The 12,020-nt window shown below is 34.5% G+C and overlaps 1 protein-coding gene across 6 annotated transcripts in view; it reads left to right on the plus strand.

Moving 5' to 3' along the window:
• Positions 1-1,601: 1,601 nt before the first annotated feature.
• The window catches only part of MACC1 (MET transcriptional regulator MACC1), a 30,533-nt gene continuing 20,114 nt past the window's right edge, over positions 1,602-12,020 (plus strand). Inside the window, exon 1 of one of the 6 annotated variants that reach the window (XM_058181975.1) lies at positions 1,602-1,662. The gene's annotated coding sequence lies outside the window, so the exon portion shown is untranslated. Of the gene's footprint in view, positions 1,788-2,396; positions 2,473-12,020 lie in introns of those variants that run through there. The other 5 variants (XM_058181978.1, XM_058181974.1, XM_058181977.1 and 2 more) reach the window with 5 other exon arrangements.

Consider the following 12,020-nt stretch of genomic DNA (forward strand, 5'->3'; position numbering starts at 1 on the left):
AAAATTAGCACTAAAATCACTGTATCAAATTGATGTAGGAGCCACACTAGAAGAATAGAATAGAATTCTTTATTAGCCAAGTGTGATTGGACACAAAAGGAATTTGTCTTAGGTGTATATGCTCTCAGTGTACATAAGGAGAATAAAATATATTCATCAAGAATAAAAAGATACAACACTTAGTGATAATCAAGGTTACTAATAAGCTATCAAATCGTACTAGGAAACAAATAAAAACAATATAATTAAAGTTACAAGCAATATGGTTATAGTAATAAGTGGGAAGAGATAGATACTAGTAAGGAAGAGAAGCGTTGTAGTAAATTATTTGACAGTGTTGTTGGAATTAGTTGTTAAGCAGAGTGATGGCATTCAGGAAAAAACTGTCCTTGTGTCTAGTTGTTTTGGTGTGCAGTGCCCTATAGCGTCTTTTTGAGGGAAGAAGTTGAAACAATTTATGTCCAGGATGTGAGGAGTCTGTAGATACATTCACAGCCCTCTTTTTGACATGTGCAGTAGACAGATCCTCAATGGAAGGCAGTTTGGTAGCAATTGTTTTTTCTGCAGTTCTAACTATCCATTGAAGTCTCTGTTTGTCTTGTTTGGTTGCAGAGCCAAACCAGACACTTATGGAGGTGCAGATGACAGACTCAATAAGTCCTCTGTAGAATCATTAAAGATGGAGTTATGGTCTCCTTTGGCATGAAGCTGGCTGGATAATTTAGACCACTCTCTTTCTTTCCTAGTTGTAGGGAAAATGCAAAGCAAAACAAAATACTATGTATGCTATTTTGAGTTATAGAAAGTATAAGGCAGGAGATAAAATATAAGATGCTATTCCTTATTATGTATTTGATTGCAATAATACACTGGTCCAAGGAATAACCTTATAATGATGTACATCTGGATTATTATACAACAGGGCCTACAAAGATAAATCTGCATACAGCCTTCCAAACACTGTAATGTTGCTCTGCGTAGAAATATGTTAATTTAGACTAGAGGTACCTGGGAAAAATCCTGATAAACTGCAATTTAATTAAAAATAACAAGGGAATGATGCAAACACAACAACATTCCTGGTGCCTGCATTATTCTTTTGAGATTGAGAAGGTATTTTCTCCTCTTCTAATATTATCTTCTACAGCTGTTGGTCTACTCCAATTTGCCTGCTTGCTGGCAGTTCAAAGTTTCTCAGATAATTTGAAAAATAAGATCTTATATTTCTATATTGCATACATTTTTGAAACCTAGATTTTGTAATGGCAGATGTTAATTTCCACCTTCCCTGGCTTTTTTATGTCCTACAAATTTTTAAGGTTGAGAAAAATGAGAGGCATAGACTAGAGCAAGAATACATACATTCAATTATATTAAATACTCATTGAGATAAAGCCTGGCTAAACTAAACAAACTTCAAAACAAAATGTAAACTAGACTATTCTCTCCTCGTCTCTCTTTCCGGCCCAAGGTGAAACTCTAGTAATCAAACCAGTTTTCCTGGTTTCATTTGGAAGCTCAGGTGAAGAGAATGGGTTTATGGGTAGTGTAGTTCAAGTTCTCCGAAACTCTGGCTCATTGGGCGGTCGGAAACGGTAGTAGGACTCAGTTTTCCAGAAGGCGCTGCCGCTACCAGACGAGGTGTTGCTTCTAATTAGGAAGGTAATCGATTCTACGTTTTGGAAGCTTGCGCGGGATTATTAAGACTCCTGAATCACTCGTAAGTTTCTAAAGTGATGCTTCAGGATCAGCATAATTAACCTCTGCAGATTTGGTGGGAGAGAAAGGTACGATTTTGTTTAAATTGCACGTTTCAAATGTTAAATGAGAAATAGCTAAGGTGGGAGTTGACGGAGGAGAGTATGGTGTACCTCTGTACCCAAGTCCGAGCTTGGCTTTTGGGAAACTTATAGTTCCGGTCTTTCTTCGAGCATATTATCCCACCCTAGTTTCTACTATAAGGATTTCTGTGTTAATCAAGCTCTCGGTTTCTTCTCTAAAAGTTTGTTAAGTATCTACCGCAGGAGATACTATGGTAGTTTGTGGGTGCTCGCAAATTTGAAATTCTCATCCAGGCGAGCGTGGGAGTGGTTTTTCTTTTGTTTTGCAGAGCTCATTTTAAGAACTATTATCCAGAATGGCATAATGCACGACACATTTAGTAGCTTATTTTCTCGTTCCAATTTGAGCTATATTTTTGTGGATCGTGCAGTGGATGCCGATCTATGGCATAAAGAACGTTATTTTTCTTCTGCTTGCAAGGATAAAAAAAGTTTTAGCTTGGACGGTAGAAACGAACTGATTTCTTCGTAGTCACATAAATCCTAGGTGCTACCTGGCCACGAAGTTCATTGCGGGGGCTAAACTAGTTAGCAACTCTCAGGCAAACTCTGGTTATGTGAAGATCACATGGGCAAGGGCGGGGAGTGGGGGAGAACAACATCCGCCATTCAGAGTTTTTGGGAAGCAAAGGTGAGTTACAAATATAAAAAGGGCGTTTTCAGCTGGTGGGCTTCTATTCTTGTTGCAGTTTTATTTTCTTGTATGTTTGTTTCTGTAAATCAGATTTTGGATGGTTGTTGACTGTGGTAGTATTTGTTTATCCATGTCTTACAGGTTTATGGCTTATTAAGTTTTTTCAAATCAAATACCACACTATAATATCCTGATTATGAGTTTGCTAGGCAGCCTAGGGCAAATAACAGATGTTAAATAGGTAGTCAGCTGGTTGAAAGAAAAGTAATATTCAACTGTATCTTTCAGCTATGCAAATAAAGCTATATGTCATAATAATTCATTATGGCCTATAATATTCTGTGCAGGAAATAGGTAAAATAAATACTTTAATCTAAACAATACTATGTAAGCTAGGCCTTTCAAATGAATTAAGTTGAATTTATTGGTTAGAAAACACATTAACCAATAAATAAAACTTTGTTGCTAAAGGTGTGTATGTGTATTCCTCAGTGTGGGAAGCTTTAGATAATGGCCAGAGAAATAGCTGTCTAGCAGAAATTTGGTTTCTTAAAGATGAATACATTTATTAATGAATAATAATGAGGTGGATGTACTTCATAAAAAAACCAAGGCATATTTTCCTGTAAGTTTCTACACTTTTCTATATAAAATAATATACCATTTGATAAACAAGATAGCGTTTGCGAAAATTCTAGAAATGTTCAAAGAAGTCTCATAGTTGTTAATTGCATAACTAAATATTATAAATTACCAAGAATTTTTTGGAGTGAGTAGCCATATTAAATTGATCAATGATAACAATACTCCTGTAATATTTTTCTTGTCAATGCATATTCAACTTAATTAGGGAAATAATTTCCAAGGAAGAAGATAATCTTGGTGAATCTTTATAGAGCATTCTTCTACTTAATGAGGGAGCAGTGGTTGTAGGTTCTTGTTTTGTCTTTCAAGGTACAATCATTTCTTCCTTGGCTTCTCTGACTTCCCATGATTTAGTTAAATCTCAAGGAAGATTTACCTGCATTACCTCCAAAGCAATGGAATAAATCATCAACCAATCCATTACCCTCCACTTAGAAACAAACAATCTACTCTCTAATAAACAATTTGGTTTCAGAAAAAATATATCCTGTAATCTACAACTTCCACACTGCAAAAACATATGAACTACAAATCTTGATCAGGGCAAAGCAATAGATGAAATTTACTAGACTTCTGTAAAGCCTTTGTTCAATGGTACATGACAAACTATTTCTAAAACTAAAATCCTATGGCATCTCTGGACCCCTCCATAATTGGATAACCGTGTTCCTGTCAAACCAACAAGTGGTCAAATTAGGGAGTGCACTATCTAATCCTGCACCTGTTAATAATGGTGTCCCCTAAGGAAGTGTTCTAGGACCAATACTCTTCAAGCTATACATATGACCTACATAAATGACCTTTGTGATCCTATTATAAGTAACTGCGTTCTCTTCGCTATTGATGTAAAACTATTTAACACCACCAACAATGCTGCTCCCTTCAAAAAGACCTTGACTTTGTGTCGGAATGGTCAAAAAATTGGCAACTCCAAATCTCAACCAACAAATGCTCTATCTTATACATTGGCAAAAGGAATAAGAACACGAAATACAAATTACCTTGTAGATGACCCTTACTCTGTCAAGAACCTTGGAGTACTCATATCAAATGATCTAAGTGCCAAAGCCCACTGTAACAACATTGCCAAAAAGGCATTAAGGGTTGTAAACCTAATCTTGCAAAGCTTCTTCTCCGGTAATATAACACTACTAACACTACTAACCACTACTAATACTACTAAGAGCATACAAAACATTTGCTAGACCAATTCTCAAATACCGGGGCCGGGATAGCTCAGGCAGTAGAGAAGCCTGTTATTAGAACACAGAGCCTGCAATTACTGCAGGTTCGAGCCTGGCCCAAGGTTGACTCAGCCTTCCACCCTTTATAAGGTAGGTAAAATGAGGACCCAGATTGTTGGGAGGGCAATAAGTTGACTTTGTAAAAAAATATACAAATAGAATGAGACTATTGCCTTATACATTGTAAGCCGCCCTGAGTCTTCGGAGAAGGGCGGGGTATAAATGTAAACAAAACAAAAAAAAATACAGCTCATCTGCATATCGGACATTAATACAATTAAATGTGTCCAGAAATATTTCTCCACTCTTCTGCTCACAACAAAATACCTTATGCCACCAGACTTGAAATTTTAGGCTTAGAAAATTTAGAACTACGTAGCCTTCGGTATGACCTAAGCGTAGCTCATAAAATCATCTGCTACAATGTCCTACCTGTCAATGACTACTTCAGCTTCAACCACAACAATACACATGCACACAATAGATACAAACTTAAGGTAAACTGCACCAAACTCTATTGCAGAAAATATGACTTCAGCAACAGAGTGGTCAATACCTGGAATGTACTACCTGACTCTGTGGTTTCATTCCAAAATTCCCAAAAATTTAACCTTAGAGTGGCTACTGGTGACCTTACCCCATTCCTAAGAGGTCTCTAAGGGGCATGCATAAGAGCACCAGTGTGCCTACCATCCCTGTCCTAATGTCCCCTTTAATTGTATGTATTTTATATATTCAATTCATGCTTATACTTATATATATTATCTAATATGTACTCAACAAATAAGTAAATAAATTTTTAAAAAGATTATTAGAAGATAGAGGACTGCGAGTCCTGCCATTGGGAAATTGTTGGAGAATTCCTTTTGTAGAGAAATTCAGAAAAGTTGACCACCCAATTCTTTCCCCACAAATTGATATATTTTTAGAAGGCCATTTATGCCCAGCTCTCTCAATATTTGCCTAAGAAAGATATAATTTGAGTTGAATGCACTAAAAAGCTATTTATAAATACCTAAATAAAACCCATTGTAAAAAGAGTTTATTTTAAATTGGTTACAATAAGACATCTAAGCCCACCAATCCAATGCTTTGTAATGAGTTGAAGTGCAATTCCTATAATCCACATGACATGCTGATTGAGTTGTTATGATATGTAGTCTAATATATCTGGAAGACATTAGACTGTGGAATACTAAGCATGGCGCACTTACAAAATTTATGTGTGCATTTAATTTTAACACAAGACAATGAAAAATGCTTTAGGTGATAACCGGTATATGAAATTTTATTTTTGCTAGGTACAATTTTAGCGAAATGTAATATCACTTAAGACATACAGGATTAAACCTTGTCTTGAAATCTGCTGTACATGACAGTATGCTCTACCACAGGGGTGTCAAACTCGCATCGTCACGGTGTCGTCACATGACTTATTGTGACTTTTCCTCCTTTGCTAAACTGAGGGTGGATGTGGCCAGTGCATAGAGCATCCAGCCTGCAGGCTGTGAGTTTGACAGCCCTGCTCTACCAGCTATTTTTGGTCCAATATGTTCAAATAAAATGAAACTAGACATAATTTGAACTGAATGTTGATAACTGCAAAATAAATCAAACTTGTAAATCAACCCTTCCTAATTTTTTCTCCTTTGAAAATCATTCTCACTGCCTGAAAAACTACTTTTGTGAGCTGGAAAATCTGAGTGATATCAGTGATGGGGAAAATAGGTACTCACAAGTACCATTAAGTTAGCTTCTTCAGGTTAGAAATATATGCATTTGGACATGCCCATATAATTTTCTTGGCTGTATCAAGAAGTGATTTGTGATTGATTTAAAGTTCCAGGAATTTTAGAAGGGAGCCATCTAGGTTCTAATTAGATCCAACACTACTTAGATCTTTCACGGTTAGCTAAAATTACTTGGAGTCTGATCTTATTTGAATAAAATATTCTCATACAATGTATGTAACAATTGTACAATGCCGTGGAAAATTTTAAAAATTCTTCCCTTTCATTTGTTCATCTGATAAGGCAAAGAGTCTTACACAGTTGACAAGACCAGCATATTGGTGAAAACTCTGTGCTTAAAATTTTAACTATTTGTGGTCATTAATGTATTGTTAAATTATAACTCCCGCCATTTCTTACCAGTGGACGTGCTGTTGAAGTTTGGCAGCATCTTAAATGCCTGTTGAAGTTTGGCAGCATCTTAAACAATATCATTGATATTGTTATATGGTGACAATAAGATAAGCAAAGTAGTCCAAATGGTAGCCATTTTGTTTAGATCTGTGTGACAACTGTATCAACTGAGGTGTTAGCAGGTTTGCTATAGCAGTTAAATATGTAGAACTTGGTTCTTTATGGAAAAACTGGTAAATCAGGAATGGTATATATTTGATAAAGATTTGGGGTTATAATAGTTAAACTTAGTTTCTTTTGGTAAATTGTCCAAAATTGGATAAATCTAGGTATTTTGCATAAGTTAATTCAATATCCTCTAGCAGTTAGTTCAGAACAATAATAAAATAGTGCATTAGGTTTGCTATTATTATTTCTTTAATATTTTCTATTTTATTTTGAATAACTTTGACAGAAATGCTGTTGAAAGAAGAGATGGGAATAAAATACAGTTGAGTTCATACGGTCCTTCTTTGAGGGACATGTAGCAATAACTTCTTCTGTAACAGTCATTAGAGTCACTCATCATTTTTCTGGTTAACAATATTGGCAAATGCGGTAATTTATTTTTTTAATGTAACATTTTTACCACAATGCTTGTAAAATGTTATTTTTAATGAATGAAATCAAAAGCACAACTGAAATTATATTATTATTTATACATGGCTATAAATACAAATTTTCCATATTTAAAAAAAATAGAGGGGACGAATAAAATATAGAACTGACACTTACTTCCTACAATGGATGCCTGGCTGGAAAAACGGAGGGAACTAGCAGAGATGGCTAAATTGATTGCTTTAATCAAAGAAAAGAACACATCTAACTTTGTTTCAGCTTGGAAATTACTTCTGGATTTTGTGCTTGAGATGGGAAAAAAATGTAAGTTTGACTTTGGGTTTTGCTGATTAGTTAGGTTTGGTTTATAGAAATGGCTAGTATATACTATGTACAAGTAAAAAGTTGAGATTATAATATGTTATTCTACTGTGCAAAAAGAGTTGGAAGTCAATGCTTTTCTTTCTTTCCCTTTTATCCTTCACTTTCTCCTCTACCCCTTTTCCTCTCTTATTTTTCTCATTATTTTCATTTACTTTTTATTTTATATCCTGATAAATTAATTAAAAATATAGAAAAAAACACATTTGTATTCGAAAGAGATATTTTACGTTGGGGGAAAATTAATACCATAGTGCTACCTCACAATTCAGACATCTAGGATCTCTAACAGAAATGCCAGTATGCTTCTAACATATTTTATATTTTATATTTTACATTTTAATTGGCATTATAATCTTTCTTTCTTAGAAAATAAAAAGCATAGGCAAGCAACTGTTTCTTTTGTTGGGAAGTGTGCTTAGTTATGTGGAAAAAAGTTGGAAGCAAGCAAGAGTAGTAGAAAGCCCAGGAAGGCTATGAGAAGTGACAGAGAATGCTATGGTGAATTAGTGCAAATCTTTGGCGAATTAGTAAGTGACTTCTGAGTAGACTTTTTGTAAAAGTACTGATAATATGCCTTAAAATTGCAACTGTCCAATAAAGGATTAAAAAGATAAGGGAGACTGATCTACTAAAAGGTTTACACCAGTAGCCATAAGCTCTTTTGAAAATATAGACTGGCAAGAGATTTCTGTATTTTAAATCTTCATTTAATATACAGTTTCTAATTTATGTCTAGTACATGCCTGTTTAAGCAAAGCCTTTATTAGCATTTTATTGGGGGGAAAAAGTGTTTGTACTGGAAAATTATCATTACTTGCATTTGTCCTGTTATATTCAATCTGGGCAGATCTAAGAGATTATATGACAAATTTTAAATTGCTGTTTTCTTTGTCATTTACTAGAATGGTTTAAATGATCCTTTTATTATGTATATGCTATGGCTATGTACTTTCTTGGCAGATATCTTCTTCTAAATCAACTATTAATTTCTTCCATGATCCTTGTACAGCAATAAAAGGTGTTCCAAATGAAAATTTTTGAATACATTTTGTTTTCAATCTTAAAATTATTTGGTCTATTTTTATATTCTTAGCGGTTCAGTTCATTTTATCATTTGCTTTTTAGGCTTATTTAATTTTTTTTACAGGTAGCTTCTTCTAGTTGTATCAGTAATATATTGGTGGTACTTACTTTCTTTTGTTGTGCCTTGTGGAATTTTGCAGCAGTCTGATAAAGCCCGTGACAGGAACAAACTGAATTGTTTTTAAAATGTTTCATAAAATCCTTGGTTGCGATACTGTGCACTATTTAGATCTGTTTTCTTTTTCCTCACCTGATTTTAATAGAAAGTTCGTCATCCCAATCTTTTACATCAAAATCGAAAGCTTCCTATGACCACCAGCACAGGGAAAATTTCCCTGTTAGCATTGTATCAGTTGATTCCTCATATTCTTGGCATTGCTTCTGGCTATGATGCTTAGATATAGCACCATTCTGCTCTTAAAAAAATGTGTGAAATATAATTAGAGTTCAGGGTTTTTTTAAAAGAAAAAAATCTTAATGCACTAAGCATTTAAAATAGACATTTTATATTTAATAGCACCAGATGACCTGAAAATAGGTCCTTGTAAATTTCCTGATGAAAACTATTTAAACGTTAGATTGGCCAATATCCTGTCATTGCTCTTAGGAGCTAGAAAATCCAGTACTTGAAATAGTTGTAGAAACTATGTGAGAATCATAATTTAAATACAACATGCATTTATAAAGCCTATTGCTTTATTCCTTGCAAATATATGAATTAGCTAAATCATTTGGTTTTGGTATTTCATCAGTGTGAAGGGGAATAGGACAACAAATTTTTTGCTTTCTGAATATTTTTGGTTATATATTATTGATTTTTGGTTGCTAATCACAAAAGCATCCTGTAATTGAACTTATCACGTACTATTTTATAGAAATCTTCTGTTGTTAATATTATCTATTGACTATGCTGTACATACCAAAGAAATATGGAACTGTTTTTGATGCAGATCCAGTACACCAATGTTGGAAGAAATATCCATCTGGGTTCAGTTCCAAGTGGGGACAAAGACACTGGAAACATGGAGACTGCTTGGAAAGATGGTTTAATGGTGGTCAGGATCACATGGCTTGAGTTCCTGAACAGAAAAGGCTGAGATCCTGTGTGCTCCCTGGTTTTATGCTTTTTCTGAGCTTTGAACTTTCTGGGGCACAGGAAGAGTACCCTGATTGGTTGTCAGACTCCCAGGGGGTGGGGGTCTTAGCTAGCCTTGCTGGCTGATGTAATCTTCCCAGGTGCCATGTGGTGAGTTTCTGTTCTAGATGGGTTCTATTATGATGCAGATGATGGTTGACAAAGGTGGGGGGGAAATGAGTGAGCTTAGCTGAAGCTTTAATGGCCCATTGACAAAGGTGGGGGGAGTCAGGAAGCTGCTTTGTCTTTAAAACATGTTTCTCCATTTCTCATCCAGGGAAATATATTTTGCCTTTTTAAATATTTTCTAAAATATTTCATTCTTCTAGGAGGGGGGTGGGTGCTAAATTCCTACACCAAGTACAACTGAAATATCTGTGGAGATCCAAAAGTAGTGGTTTTGCTGTTGGAATGCAGTTTGGATATACTAATTACTGTTTTACATAAGCGAAACAGTACATACATTAAAAAAAATTGGCCACTCTGAAAGAATTTGATTCCAGGATAGAAAAATATGAACCACTTGTTGATCTAATAGATACTTTTAACTTTGCTTCACATAAAATTTGTAATAATGGCGAATTTTGTGAAAGCGATGAACAAGGAAAGTAAAGTTTTTGTTACTTGAGACAAATGTTTCCAAGAATAACTGATGCTTAAGATCAAGGAATCAAGGCATCTTTGTTGATCCGCAGATCGGATGAATTATCAATGACAAGCGGTTCGAGGATCTGTTAGTGAGGCCAGAGAAAATTGCTTGAAAAGCAGTAGGTTTTATTGAGAGTTTTCTTGGTATCCATCCACGGAGCACCAGTTCCATTCAGCTGGTTGACAAGCTTACAGCATACAAGACCATGAAGTGTGACATGTAACTGAAAATTCATTTTCTGCATTTGGACTTCTTTCCTGAAGGCTTAGGTTTAGTTGCAATCAGTTTCACCAGGACATTGGCATAATGAAAAAACAGCATCAGGGCCACTGGAATCCATCAATTCTGACTGACTATTGTTTGGACACTGCAGTGAGATGCATCGGACACTGAATACAAATGAAAATAGGCAGCAAGTCACTTTTGGCTCTGTTGAACTTGTGCAGCATGCTAGAAACATAATGTGAATAAATACATTATAGTTATTAAAAGTGAATGTCATATTTCTTAAAATTCCTATGTGACATGGTCATTCTGAAATTAGATTCCTTTAAGCTGAACACAAATATATCATAATCTCCAAAGAAAGATTAAATTGAAAAAATTATTTCTGGAGATATTTAATAAAATTAATAAATATTAACTTAATAAAGTTAAATCAATATAATTCTCCCCATTCTATCCAATAGAAGATGATAATTTTGTTATCCAAAATTAAGTGAATTAAAGAATGATAAATAAGAGAGTTCGGGATTCACATCAGTTTTGTAGTATTGATATATTCAGAGCAATTTCATGTATAAGTTTACATCAAAATATTTTATTCTTCTGTGTAATATATCAATTGTATCAATTATATCAATTGAAAAAGGTATTTTATTTAAGCATGTTATGCATCATTTTGGATTTTAAATCCTTTTTTTAAAAATCCTTTTGTCTGATGTGAAAATGGCTTTCTTAGTGTAAGAAGAATATTTTGGTTGTTTATTTTTTAACTAAGTGACTAATAGCTCAGTTTTTAGAACAAGTATCTCCAACCTGGGGTCACTCCAAAACTTAATAACTGCCATGCTTAGCAACAGAAAGTTGTGGCTCAATTGTAGTCGTAAATCAAGGACTACCTTTAAGAACTTCTCCCATCTGCTGAGGTAACCTTTCTCAGTCTTGACCCCCTCATTCCTGTCTTTGGAAACCCAGCTCTTCTCAGAGAAGACTTTCCCTTGCAATTTGATTTTCATTCTCTGCACCTTTGTATCTGCTTCAGACTGGAGATCAGGAGAAATGAAAGCTAAATGTAAGCTAAAAAATGGTTTTCTAAAACTCAATATGATGAACTATATAGGTGGATAGCAAAACTAAATCAGAAGATGAATATTTCAGTGTGTTCTTGCTAAACTGAAAATATATTGACTAAAAAAAGTCTCAATTTTTAAATCACAATTAGACTATAAGACTACTTATACATTCCAGTAATGGAGAATAGTGGGTTCTCTATGTGAGAAAATAAAAGTGTGGTCCTGGACAGCTAGTCTTGCAGCATCCAAGATTGTAAACTTCAATATTATTATGTGGTTTAGAATAGAATAGAATAGAATAGAATAGAATTTTTATTGGCCAAGTGTGATTGGACACACAAGGAATTTGTTTATATACAGTAACTATAT

Source organism: Ahaetulla prasina, chromosome 4, assembly GCF_028640845.1.
Source record: "Ahaetulla prasina isolate Xishuangbanna chromosome 4, ASM2864084v1, whole genome shotgun sequence".
In the NCBI taxonomy this organism is placed as follows: domain Eukaryota; kingdom Metazoa; phylum Chordata; class Lepidosauria; order Squamata; family Colubridae; genus Ahaetulla; species Ahaetulla prasina.